The sequence below is a fragment of the Plecotus auritus genome (genome assembly GCF_963455305.1).
Source record: "Plecotus auritus genome assembly, chromosome: 9".
NCBI lineage: Eukaryota > Metazoa > Chordata > Mammalia > Chiroptera > Vespertilionidae > Plecotus > Plecotus auritus.
The window spans coordinates 71537620-71550142 of NC_137783.1; the positions used below are offsets into that span (position 1 = coordinate 71537620).

Below are 12523 nucleotides of genomic sequence, written 5' to 3' on the forward strand. Positions count from 1 at the left end.
CGTGGGCTACCCTTTTAGAAAGAACGAGTGACTTGGAGGGCAGAGCCATAGATGCGGAGACAGAGGACAGAGAAGCAGGGCTCACCACTGTAGGCCCAGAGGACAGAACATCACGCCACACAGGATTTTTCTTAGGCCTTGAAATCCATAGGATTTGCCCTTCTGGATTTTGGACTTGCCTGGAAATGGTGACTCTTTTATTCCTTAAAAAAAGTCCCTTTTGGAATGGGAATGTTTATTTTATGCCTGTCCCATCATTGTGTTTTAAGCAGATAACTTGTTTTCTAGTTTTGCAGGTATACAGATGGAGAGAGATTTTGCTCCAGAATGGATTATACCCAGAGTCTAACGACTCTAACCCATACTTGATTTAGGTGATGCGATTTGAAACTTTTTATATTGATGATATTTAGATAAGATTTTAGACTCAGAATTGTTGCTGGAATGGTTTAAGACTTTTGTGAGTATTTTGCATGTGGGAAGGTTGTGATTTTTGGATGATTGAAGGGAACACTGTAGTGGGTTAAATAGTGTTCCCCAAGAAGCTATGTTGAAGTCCTAACCCCTGGCACCTATGCATGTGACCTTATGTTGAAATAGGGTCTTTGTAGATGTAATCAAATTAAAATGAAATCTTTAGGGTGAACCCTAATCCAATATGACTGGTATTCTTATAAGAAGAGGACAATACCATGTGAAGACAGAGACTTGCCGAGAGGAGGTGGCCATATAATGATAGAGGCAGAGATTGGAGTGATACAGCACCAAGCCAAGGGACACCAAGGATTGTTGGACAACACCAGAAGCTAAGAAATCGAGGAATAATTCTCCTCTCTGGGCTTCAGAGGGAGCATGGCCCTGCTGATGCCTTTATTTCAAACTTATAGTCTCTAAAACTATGAGACAATAAATTCCTGTTGTGATACCACCCAGTTGGGTACTTTAAGTGTTAGAAAAGCCCTAGAAAACCAATACAGCATCTTTTCAGTTAATAGAAATATTTAATTTTGATATTGTCAAATTAATCAATGTTTTTGCCTTATGGTTTTTGCTAATTGGGCTTTATTTATAAAGTTCATCCCGGCCCAAGATCATAATGGGAGTTTTATTCATTTTTTAAAATTAGGTTTAGTATTTTACCTTTCAATTTTAGGTCTTTAATCTACTTGGAATCCATCCTGCTATATGGTAATTTTTTTTGGCAAACCATTAACTAAATAAATTATCCCTTTCTCACTAGTTTGTGGTGCCATCTTTATAATGTATCCAGTTCCTATACACACATCTATTTATGTATTTTCTCTTCTGTTCCACTGGATTTGTATGTCTGTTCTTGAGTCAGAACCAAACTTTATAAAATTATATAGCTCTGTTGTATGTCCCAATATCTAATATAACAAATCACCATTCTTTGTTCTTTTTAAAAATTGATTTAGCTGTTTGTAGACCTTGAATATTCATTTTTGTATGTATTAATTTTGGAATCAATTTGTGAACTTTCTAAAAAAAAGTCTGATAGAATTTTGATTGGACTTTAATTGAATTTGAAGATGATGGAGTTTCACTAAATTCTCTGCAAATTTGCAGTTAGATCTAGATGGGGATTAAATTCAATCTATATATTTATACCTATTTGCATCTACCTGTCTACCTATATTGATAGATGTGCATACACATTTTGTACTTTATAAGTGAGTTATGTTCTTACTTCAAGAGGAACATAATGCAAATGCCTGGTTGACTCTCCTTTATTGGTTTTAGTAGCCATTGATGAGCAATAGCTAAATCAATTAATCCATTAGGAGTTGCTATAAGGTGATATTTTAATTTAATGCATTTTTATTGATTTTATTGATTTCTACCCCCTTTTTCTTTTATTATTTTCTTCTTTGGGTTTCCTCTGTAACTATTTTTCCAAATTCTGTGTCAAATACTTTGCTCAGTTTTTTCTGTCTTTTGTTTTCTGATAAATATAGTTAAAGTCACTAATTTTCCATAAGTCTTACTTTAGATGTGTGCCATACATTCTAACATGTAGTGCTTTTATTGTCATTTAGTTCTAAGGAATTTGTAACTTTCCCTATGGTTTCCTCTTTAATACAAGTGTTATTAAGTAGCATGGATTTTCAGTTTCTATGCATTTGGGATTAATAAAAACCTGTCTTTTTGTTATCAATTTCTATTCTGTTTACAGTATTTAGAAATAGTTGAATCATCACCCTTTGTAGCCTCGTTCATAGTAGGCTTTTAAAAAAGATTTTAATTTTTTAATAAGTTAAAATAAGCTTTTACATAATCCTATCTAATAAAAGAGTAATATGCAAATTAACCATCACTCTGCTACACCCACAAGCCATGCCCACCAGCCAATCAGGAGTGAATATGCAAATTAACCCAACCAAGATGGCTGCGGCCATGGAGTGAGCAGGAGGCTTGGGTTTCCCTGGCAATGGAGGAAGCCAAGCTTTCCACACACCCTGGCAGGCCCAGGCCTCCATTCAAGGCTACAAAGTTTTAATTATAGAAGATAAATAAATCCCAGATACCAGGGCCTCCGCTTGGGTCGCCGGGGGGCGTGGCCAGCCTGCAAACCACCACATGCCCCTCGCCCAGGCTGCCCCATGCCCCAAGGGAACCCCCACCCTGATCTGGGACACCCTTCAGGGCAAACCATCTGGCCCCCACCCATGCACTAGGTCTCTATTCTATCTAATAAAAGAGTAATATGCAAATTGACCATCACTCCAACACACAAGATGGCTGCCCCCATGTGGTCAAAGATGGCTACCCCATGTGGACACAAGATGGCCACCACAAGATGGCCAGCAGGGGAGGGCAGTTGGGAGGGACCAGGCCTGCAAGGGAGGGCAGTTGGGGGTGATCAAGCCTGCAGGGGAGGGCAGTTAGGGGTGACCAGGCCTACAGGGGAGGGCAGTTAGGGGTGACCAGGCCTACAGGGGAGGACAGTTAGGGGCAAACAGGCTGGCAGGAGAGCAGTTAGGCATCAATCAGGCTGGCAGGGGAGTGGTTAGGGGATGATCAGGCTGGCAGGCAGAAGTGGTTAGGGGCAATCAGGAAGGCAGACAGGTGAGCAGCTGGGAGCCAGCAGTCCTGGATTGTGTGAGGCATGTCCGACTGCCTGTTTAGGCACGATCCTACCAGGAATTTATTTATCTTCTGTAATTAAAACTTTGTAGCCTTGAGTGGAGTCCTGGGCCTACCAGGATCAGGCCTAAACGGGCAGTCGGACATCCCTCGAGGGGTCCCAGATTGGAGAGGGTGCAGGCTGGGCTGAGGGACACCCCCCACCCCGTGCACGAATTTTGTGCACCGGGCCTCTAGTCCTATATAATAAAAGGGTAATATGCAAATAGACTGAACAGTGGAATGACCAGTCACTATGACACGCACTGACCACCAGGGGGCAGATGCTCAACGCAGGAGCTACCCCCTGGTGGTCAGTGTGCTCCCACAGGGGGAGCACCGTTCAGCCAGAAGCCAGGCTCACAGCTCACGGCTGGCGAGTGTAGCGGCGGTGGCGGGAGCCTCTCCCACTTCTGTGGCAGCTCTAAGCCATCAGTTGGACATCCCCTGAGGGCTCCCAGACTGTGAGAGGGCATAGGCTGGGCTGAAGGCCCCCCCCCAACCAAGTGCACGAATCTCGTGCACTGGGCCTCTAGTATTACATAACACATGGAGGGAGAGAAAGTATGAAGCTGAAGGTCTGTGGGACACCATGATTCCAGGGAGGATGCAGGATGCTGCTTCTCTGGGTGAGGAACGCAGACTCTGCCACCCACTGTGGCACCTGGGTGGTTTCAGATGAGGTCCAAGATGCGCCTTTCCTCAGAGTGCATCAGCATCTTCAGTCTCCAGAACAGAGAAGGCCTGACCCAAGGGCCTCTTGGTGGCCACCAAAACCAGGTTTCTGGGAGGAAGTTCAGGCCAAAGATGGGCAGGAACTCAGAATGGAAGCCCTGCTCCTGAAGGTACAGCAGCCAGTCCAGTAGAATCAGTGTCTCCACCAGTGGGACCAGCAATAGGGCCAGGCTGAAGAAAGCTACCACACTGGTCTCCTGGGCCTGGTGGGCCTACAGAGCAGCCAGATTCAGTGGCAGCTGGGGATCCAGCCCCACTTGCTATGGCCCCCGCTGCACATATTCTTCAATCTTGAGCTCATGGACCCTGGGGATCCCCTGAATGCCTGGCCGACGGAGCTTGGGCTGGACGTGCCGGATGACCATCTCTGGTGCTGCCCGGTAGCAGTGGGTTCGGAGGCCAGGGCCTGCTTTCTGTAGCCTCTAGGCCAGTCGTTCTCAACCTTCCTAATGCCGCGACCCTTTAATACAGTTCCTCATGTTGTGGTGACCCCCAACCATAAAATTATTTTTGTTGCTACTTCATAACTGTAATTTTGCTACTGTTATGAATCTTAATGTAAATATCTGATATGCAGGATGTATTTTCATGGTTACAAATTGAACATAAAGCATAGTGATTAATCACAAAAACAATACGTAATTATATATTGTGAAATATTTATTTCTAATTACAAATAAATGAAATTTTGTATTGAAGCATGGTGTAGCATGGGTAACAGTCTTAATATAACAACAGTAAACTACATTGCTACATTTTGTGACAGTATGAGTAAAAAGCCAACGTCAGTGCGAAGGTTGAGATTGCTTCTTTCTCACCAGATCAGAAATTCTCGGGGCAGTCTTTGCAAGAGTGCAATGAAGATCATCTTCCACAACAAGTCTACTTCTGTATTTAGGCTTGATAACCAACAAGCTGGAAAACCCTGTTTCACAAAGATATGTTGTGGGAAATGGAAGAAGAAGGCGCAACACAGTCTCAGACAGAACAGGATATGACTGCAAACACTTGACCCAGAATTTTGTAACTGGCATTGTAGAGAAATCAGTTCTCGCTGCATCGCTGTTAAGAAGTTCAATGAACTCCTCTTGTGCTGTCTCAGGAACATCTTCAACTTTGACTGTGAATGGGCTTCTGGCAAGTGCAAATGGGGTGTCAGATAGATTTGGAAAGTACGATGAAATTTCGTCTACAAGCATGTGCAAGAGTTCTTTCACAGAAATCATCATCGTAATCCTTTTGTCTGGTTCAATGTCATGTTCCTCAAAGAAAGCAGATAAGGTAGGCAACATGTAAATTTTATTTTCATCCAATTTTTTTTTTGCCAAAGCTGAAGTTTCATTTGCAATGATCGGATCTTTTCAGACAAATTGAGGCATGTTGCATTTGGTCCTTTGCAGTGATAAATTTAACTCATTCAAGATGGCAAAGATGTCAACCAATTAAGCTATTTTCTGCAGTTCACTTTTATCGCTGAAAAGTGCTTCGAACTGTGGTCTTGCTTTCTGATTAAAAAATGTTTTGAGTTAATCACGAAGCTCAAAAACACGTTTTAAAACTTTTCCTCTCAACAACCATCTCACTTCAGTGTGAAATAGCAGAGCATTGTTCGGCACATCCAACTTGTTGCACAGTTGCGAAAACAGTCGACTGTTTAAAGTGCTCGCCTTTACAAAATTGACATAATTTATGATGTTTTTCATTACTTCTTGTAACTTTTGTGGCAGCGTCTTTGTTGCTAATATTTGCCGATGAATCATACAGTGAGTTCCGATGACTTTTAGTGACTCATTCAGTACCAAACATTGAAATCCAGATCGACATCCTAGCATAGCTGGAGCACCATCTGTGCAAACACCACAAAACTTTTCCCAAGAGATCTTATGCTCTTTCAGAGATGAACCAACTGTGTCAAATACATCACGTGCAGTAGTTGTCGTTTCAAGAGGTTTGCAAAAAAGAAACTCATCTTTAAAGTCGCCATCATTAATATACCTCACGTAAACCAGTAACTGTGAACAGTTTGCAACGTCTGTAGATTCACCAAGTTGGATGCTAAATATTGGAAGTGGAGCAGATTTAATTTCCTGGATTACTTGATCAAGAATATCAGCAGACATGTCATCTATTCTTCTGCGGACAGTGTTGTTAGATAAGGAAATTGCACTCAATTTCGTAACAAATTCGTCTCAGATCATAACTCGAACAATGTCTTTGGCTGCTGGCAACAGTAAATCCTCAGCAATGGTGTGAGGTTTCATAGCTCTGGCTATTCTGAGTGCCACCAAATATGAAGCTTCAAAGGCTGCTACGTTTTGTTTGTGGTACTTGCCACCAGTGTCAAGTCTGGCTTTCTTGAGTCCATCAGCTTTGCTTCTAAAATAGTTGGTATCCTTGTCGGCAAAGCTCGGATGCTTGCTATCAAAATGGGGTTTTAGTTTGTTCGGCTTCATAGATTCGGCTGATAGAACTTCACAGCAAATAACACATTGTGGTTTCTCAATTCCTGCTGTAATTATTGAGATAAAACCATACTGTAAAAAATCCTCACTATATTTTCTTTTCTTAACGTTCTTCTCTACAGGATCCATTGTCATGGGATGGTTTGCTAATGAAAATAATATATAACAATAGCTTTAATAATACAAAAGATGATACATGGCATAGTTCAGTCAATACAGTTCATTAAAGTTTCCTATGATTTACCATTCTGTGTTGTTTTTTTTTTTACTACCACAAGGGGGCAGTATTCACATAACCACAGCTGAATATAAAAAGACCGATCAGCATCCAGATTAAGTTCCCATGGTACAGATTTTTTTTTTTTTTCAGTAGTTGATTTTACAGTACATAATTTTACATTACCCAGTAATTATAATTCACGAAGTGTCGTTTTACCTCCAATACTGCTGCTTTCAACACAGCAGCTGCTTTCTACACAGTAGCTGCTCTCTACACAGTAGCTTCTCTCTACACATGTGTGACTGGTCCACATAAGTACATTATGGCGCCAACCCCGTCACATATACCTGTATTTGTATGGGGTGTAAGTGATGGGGTGGGCGCGATGATGTCATCTTGCCGGGTACTCGTATGTGGGTGTATCTGCATGTAGGCGGACCTGCTTGGAGCCGGATAGAGGAGTGGTGTCTCGGTTCCTAAGACCATAGGAAATATGTGCTTTCCAATGGTCTTAGGTAATCCCTTTGAAAAGGTCGTTCGACCCCCAAAGGGGTCGTGACCCACAGGTTGAGAACCGCTGCTCTAGGCACATTCCTCTAGGGCATAGTGGGCCCCTCCCGCAGCCTGTAGGACAGTTCATAGCCAGGCAGCGCAGCCACCCACTGACTCAGTGTGTAGCCACCAGGGTCACTCAACTTCATGTAGGAGCAGCCCACTGAGGCCAGGGCCACCACCTCAGAGCAGGAGGAGAAATGCCTCAGCAAGGTGACACTCAGGTCCCCATAGGCATGGAGCCCTGTCAGCAGCAAGCGGGCCTCACCCCGAGGTGAGGTCTCCAGCGGAAACAGAACCTCCTCACACAGGGTCCTGGGGTCTGCCCACTGAACCACATGATGTGGGAGCAGTGAGAGTGAATTTGTACCAGCTGTGGGTTCCTCTTCTGCTCTTTTTTCCAGAGCCTGCAGGAGCTCCTGGCCCAGATGCTGGGCTCTCTCCACCAGTCTCTGATCCCCTTCGATGCTCTTCACCTTCAGCCTTAGCCCCAGAGACATGAAGCAGAGGAGATGGCCCTGGCCTGAGCCTACATGCACAACCTGGGTGCAGCCTGTGCGGTCACTCAGCCTTTTCACCAGCTCTCCCAGCTGCCGGATCTCATGCTGCTTCTTGGGCCTGACATGTTTTCGGAATGGAGCTTTAAGTCAGCAGCTCTGGCTGGGGTTCTCCCGAAACTCTGAGGGCGTGTGGGTAAAGGCCAAGGCATAGGCTGTGGACTTCAGGGCCAGCAGGGTGAGTGGCCACACTGACCTGTACCTGACCACTTCCCCTTCCCCAGGCATCCCCAGCAGCTGTGTGGCCAGCTGTGGTGGGTTCAGTTCGTCCAATGCTTCCTGCCATGAGCAAGGGAGTGTGCCCCACAGGTTGTCTGTAAAAAATTCGATGATATAGGCATCCGGATGGAACAGTAGAGACAGGACACAGGTGAGATCCACAGCTAGCTGCCTCTTCTCCTCAGGAGAGAGGCCCTGGGGGAAACGCCTGGCATTGGGGTTCAGTCGGTGGTGCCTGGAGCGAGAACGTGGTGAGGAGGGAAGCAGGGTCAGCACCACGTGGATCCAGGACCCTGGCTGGGGCTCAGCTCTGCAGGCGGGACGAGAAGAAAGCACTCTGCATTGGCCCAAGATGCTCCATAGTAGGCTTTTAAAAAATGTCCCCAGGTGAGCTAAAAATAATATACACTCCTCATGCTTTGGTTGTAAATCCTTATTCTATCTTAGTTCAAGGTATCAATTGTATGATTCAGATCTACCTGCTTATTTTGTCTTCTTAATATGTAAATCTCTGAGAGGGTATGTGAAATTATTTAAGTATAGTTTTTGATGTATCTCTATTCCCCCATAGTATTAGTTGTTGCTTGATAGTCTTTGAGTTTCTGTTATTAAACACGCATATATTCATTATCCCATGGTCCTTGGGTCTTCCTGATCTATTGTTCTTTATAGTTTATAACGTTCTTCTTTGTCCCTTGTAGTTTTCTTTTTGGCCTGGCCTAAAAATAAAACTGTGGTTTATTTTTCCATGGAACATCTTTTCTGTTTGTATTGTTAGGTAGTTAACGAAAACCCAAAATATCAGTGTCCCAAACAAGGTAGAAGTTTATTTCATTGAAGTCCCGAAGAAGCCTAGGGTTGGTGCTGCTTAAATATGATAGTTTATTTCTTCTTCTTTTTTTTTTGTTAATCCTCATCTAAGGATATTTTTTCCATTGATTTTTTAGAGAGAGTGGAAGGGAGGAAGAGTATGGGGGTGGGGAGAGAGAGAGAGAAAGAGAGAGAGAGAGAGAGAGAGAGAGAGAGAGAGAGAGAGAAATATTGATATGAGAGTGACACATTGATCAGTTGCCCCCTGCACATGCCCCAACCAACCAGGGCAGGGCATCAAACCTGCAACCTAGGTACGTGCCCTTGACGGGGAATTGAACCCTCGACCCTTCAGTATGTAGGCTGATGCTCTAACCCAGGGGTCCTCAAACTTTTTAAACAGGGGCCAGTTCACTGTCCCTCAGACCGTTGGAGGGCCGGACTATAGCTTAAAAAAACAACTATGAACAAATTCCTATGCACACTGCGGGCCCGGGACGAGTCGGCAGCTAAGCAGGACAAGCAGCGGCACCCGGCGGGCCGGATAAATGTCCTCAGCGGGCCGCATGTGGCCCACGGGCCGTAGTTTGAAGATGCCTGCTCTAACCATTGAGAAACACCAGCCAGAGCAGTTTTTTTTTCCTTCTTTTTTTTTTTTTATAAATAAATCTTTATTGTTCAGATTATTACAGGTGTTCCTCTTTTTTTCCCCCCATAGCTCCCCTCCACCTGATTCCCCACCCCACCCCATGCCCTTTCCCCCCGCCACTGTCTTCATCCATAGGTGTAAGATTTTTGTCCTATCTCTTCCCGCACCCCTCACAGTCCCTTCCCCCTGAGAATTGTCAGTCCACTCCCTTTCTATATCCCTGATTCTATTATATTCACCAGTCCATTCTGTTCTTCAGATTTTGTATTCACTTGATTTTTAGATTCACTTGTTGGTAGGTATGTATTTGATGTCATTTTGTTGTTCATAATTTTTATCTTTACATTTTTCTTCTTCTTCCTCTTCTTAAAGAATACCCTTCAGCATTTCATGTAATCCTGGTTTGGTGGTGATGAACTCCTTTAGCTTTTTCTTGTCTCTGGCTTTTTTATCTGACCTTCAACTCTGAATGATAGCTTTGCTGGGTAGAGTAATCTTGGTTGTAGGTTCTTGCTATTCATCACTTTGAATATTTCTTGCCACTCCCTTCTGGCCTGCATAGTTTCTGCTGAGAAATCAGCTGACAGTCATATGGGTGCTCCCTTGTAGGTAACTAACCGTTTTTCTCTTGCTGCTTTCAAGATTCTCTCTTTGTCTTTTGCCCTTGGCATTTTAATTATGATGTGTCTTGGTGTGGTCCTCTTTGGATTCCTCTTGTATGGGGTTCTGTGTGCTTCCTGAACTTGTAAGTCTATTTCTTTCACGAGGTAGGGAAAGTTTTCTGTCATTATTTCTTCTAATAGGTTTTCAATATTTTGCTCTCTTCTTCTGGCACCTTAAAAATTCAGATGTAGGTATGCTTAAAGTTGTCCCAGAGGCTCCTTACACTATCTTCATATTTTTGGATTCTTTTTTCTTTTTGTTTTTCTGGTTGGGTGTTTTTTGTTTCTTCATATTTCAGATCTTTGGTTTGATTCTTGGGGTACGTTGATCTACAGTTGAGTTTCTGTATATTCTTTATTTCAGACAGTGTATGCTTAATTTCTGACTGGTCCTTTTCCATTTTTTTGGCATTCTCATTAAGATCCTTAAAGGTCTCACTAAGTTCCTCAGCGGTTTTTAGAAGATTCTTGAGTAACCTTATAAATGTGGTTCTGAACTCTATGTCGTCCAGTAGTTTGCTTTCCTCCATTTCTTTCATTCGTGACATGTTTCTCTGTCTCCACATTTTGCTGCTTCCCTGTGTTGATGGAGTGGCTTTGTGTGGTAGGTGACCTATAGGGGCCAGTAGCTCAGCCTCTCCAATCACTTGAGGTGGACGCCTTTGGTACACCCCTTTGTGGGCTGAGTGCAAAGTCTTGGTGTAGTTAAGCCTTGATTGCTGTTGGTACACTGGGAGGAATTGACCTCCAGGCCAGTTGGCTGAGAGGACCCGCTGTGTCTATAATGGAAGAACTGCTGTGCTGGAGACATGCTTATGGTGCAGGACTTGTTTCAGTGGGGCTTTGGTGCTCACTGAGTCTGCCTCTTGAATGTGTCACTTATGGATGTGAGGAGTTGAAATCTGGTGTCTCACACTGACCACTAGGTACACTGGCTTCTGGATCTCTAATGGGGTGCAGGTCAGCTACTGTCTGAGGCCACCCAGCAGGCGCTACAGCGAGAACTACAGTTTTCTCCTCTTTGCTTGGGGTTTGGAGGTTTTGGAGCTGTCTGACCCGGGCTGCAAGTTTGCTAGATTAAGCTGCGATAGGGCAGGTCATTCATATGCTAAAGCCGCTGCTTGGAGCTTGGGTGGGTTTGTAGATTGTGCAGGGTGGGGTCTCAGGGCGTCACTAGGCTAGGGCGTGGCAAACAGCGATGGCTGCCAGTAAGCCGGCTCTGCGTCTCCGACTGTGTCCCCACATCCCGTGCCCCAGCACAGTAAATAATTATTCCTGGGGGCAGCCCTGCAAGCAAGCCTCCCTCACTTTCCGACCCCACGGCAGACAGTCCAGCTTCTCCCCGTAGGAGTTTGGGTCCCCCGCATCTTCCCAGAAACTGGAGTTTGGAGTAATTGGGAGCTTGTCTCCCTTCGGGTTGAAAAAAGCAGCGCTCCCAGTCGCCCTCTGCCAGCCTGATTCGCACCTCCGTACCTCAGCTTTTCAGCACTTGTGCACCTCTCAATGCTGTTTGCTCTTTCCTTCTAGTTGTAGAACTTCCACTCAGCCAGCTTTCCTGTGGTTCTGGGTGATAGTCGTTTTGTCTTTGAGTTGTAGTTTTGAAATTGTTGTGCGAGGCAGCAGTTTAGGTGTTTACCTACGCCGCCATCTTGGATCCTCTCTCTTTCCTTCTTAATTCAACATAGCCAGACAAGAGGTACTATGGCAGCCCCGTAAAGTTCTTAGGGACCTGCCCTAACTGGTTTGGCTCAGCAGATAGAGTGTCGGCCTGTGGACTGAAGGGTCACAGGTTCCATTCCGGTCAAGAGCATGTACCTTGGTTGTGGGCACATCCCCAGTAGGGGGTGTGCAGGAGGCAGCTGATTGATGTTTCTCTCTCATCAATGTTTCTAACTCTCTATCCCTCTCCCTTCCTCTCTGTAAAAAAATCAATAAAATATATTTAAAAAAAAAAAGTTCTTAGGGACCTAGTGTCCTTCCACCTTATCCTTCCACAATCCCTAACATATACCTCTTGTCCTCATGATTTGGTAAGAAGGAAAGAAGAAGAAAAAGGAGAAGAGCATGCCCCTTTCTTTAAGAATATTTCCTGGAAGTTGAACACATTATTACCATTTACATTCCATGGTTGGGACTTCATCCCAGGCCACTCCTATAGCAAGGGAGGTTAGGAAGTGTAGTCTTTATTCCAGGAAGCCACATGTTTAGCCAAAAATTGTTGTATCATATTGAAGAAGGGAAGAATGAATGTAATTGGCACTTATCCATCTATGCCATATGATCTTTTTATTTTTAAATTTTCTGTAGATTTTGCTTTTTTTCAATTGAAATTTTATGGAGATAATTGTAGATTCACATGTATTATAAGAAACTAGAGGCCCAGTTCATGAAATTTGTGCATGGGTAGGGTCCCAAGTCTGGCTGGCAATCAGGGACGATCTGTGGGGTGACCAGTGGGGCAATCAGGGGGCCCCCACTGGCACCTGCCTTGGCCAGCCTGGCACTGCCCGCTT

The 12523-nt window shown here is 44.3% G+C and overlaps 1 pseudogene across 1 annotated transcript; it reads right to left on the reverse strand.

Annotated features, from left to right (window-relative positions):
* Window positions 1-3846: 3846 nt before the first annotated feature.
* Window positions 3847-8104, reverse strand: LOC308233557 (methyltransferase-like protein 25B; annotated as a pseudogene). The gene is made up of 3 exons: window positions 7152-8104; window positions 6962-6984; window positions 3847-4301 (listed from the first exon to the last, which is right to left on the reverse strand). The product of its transcript is annotated as a methyltransferase-like protein 25B (transcript).
* Between the last annotated feature and the right edge of the window lie 4419 nt (window positions 8105-12523).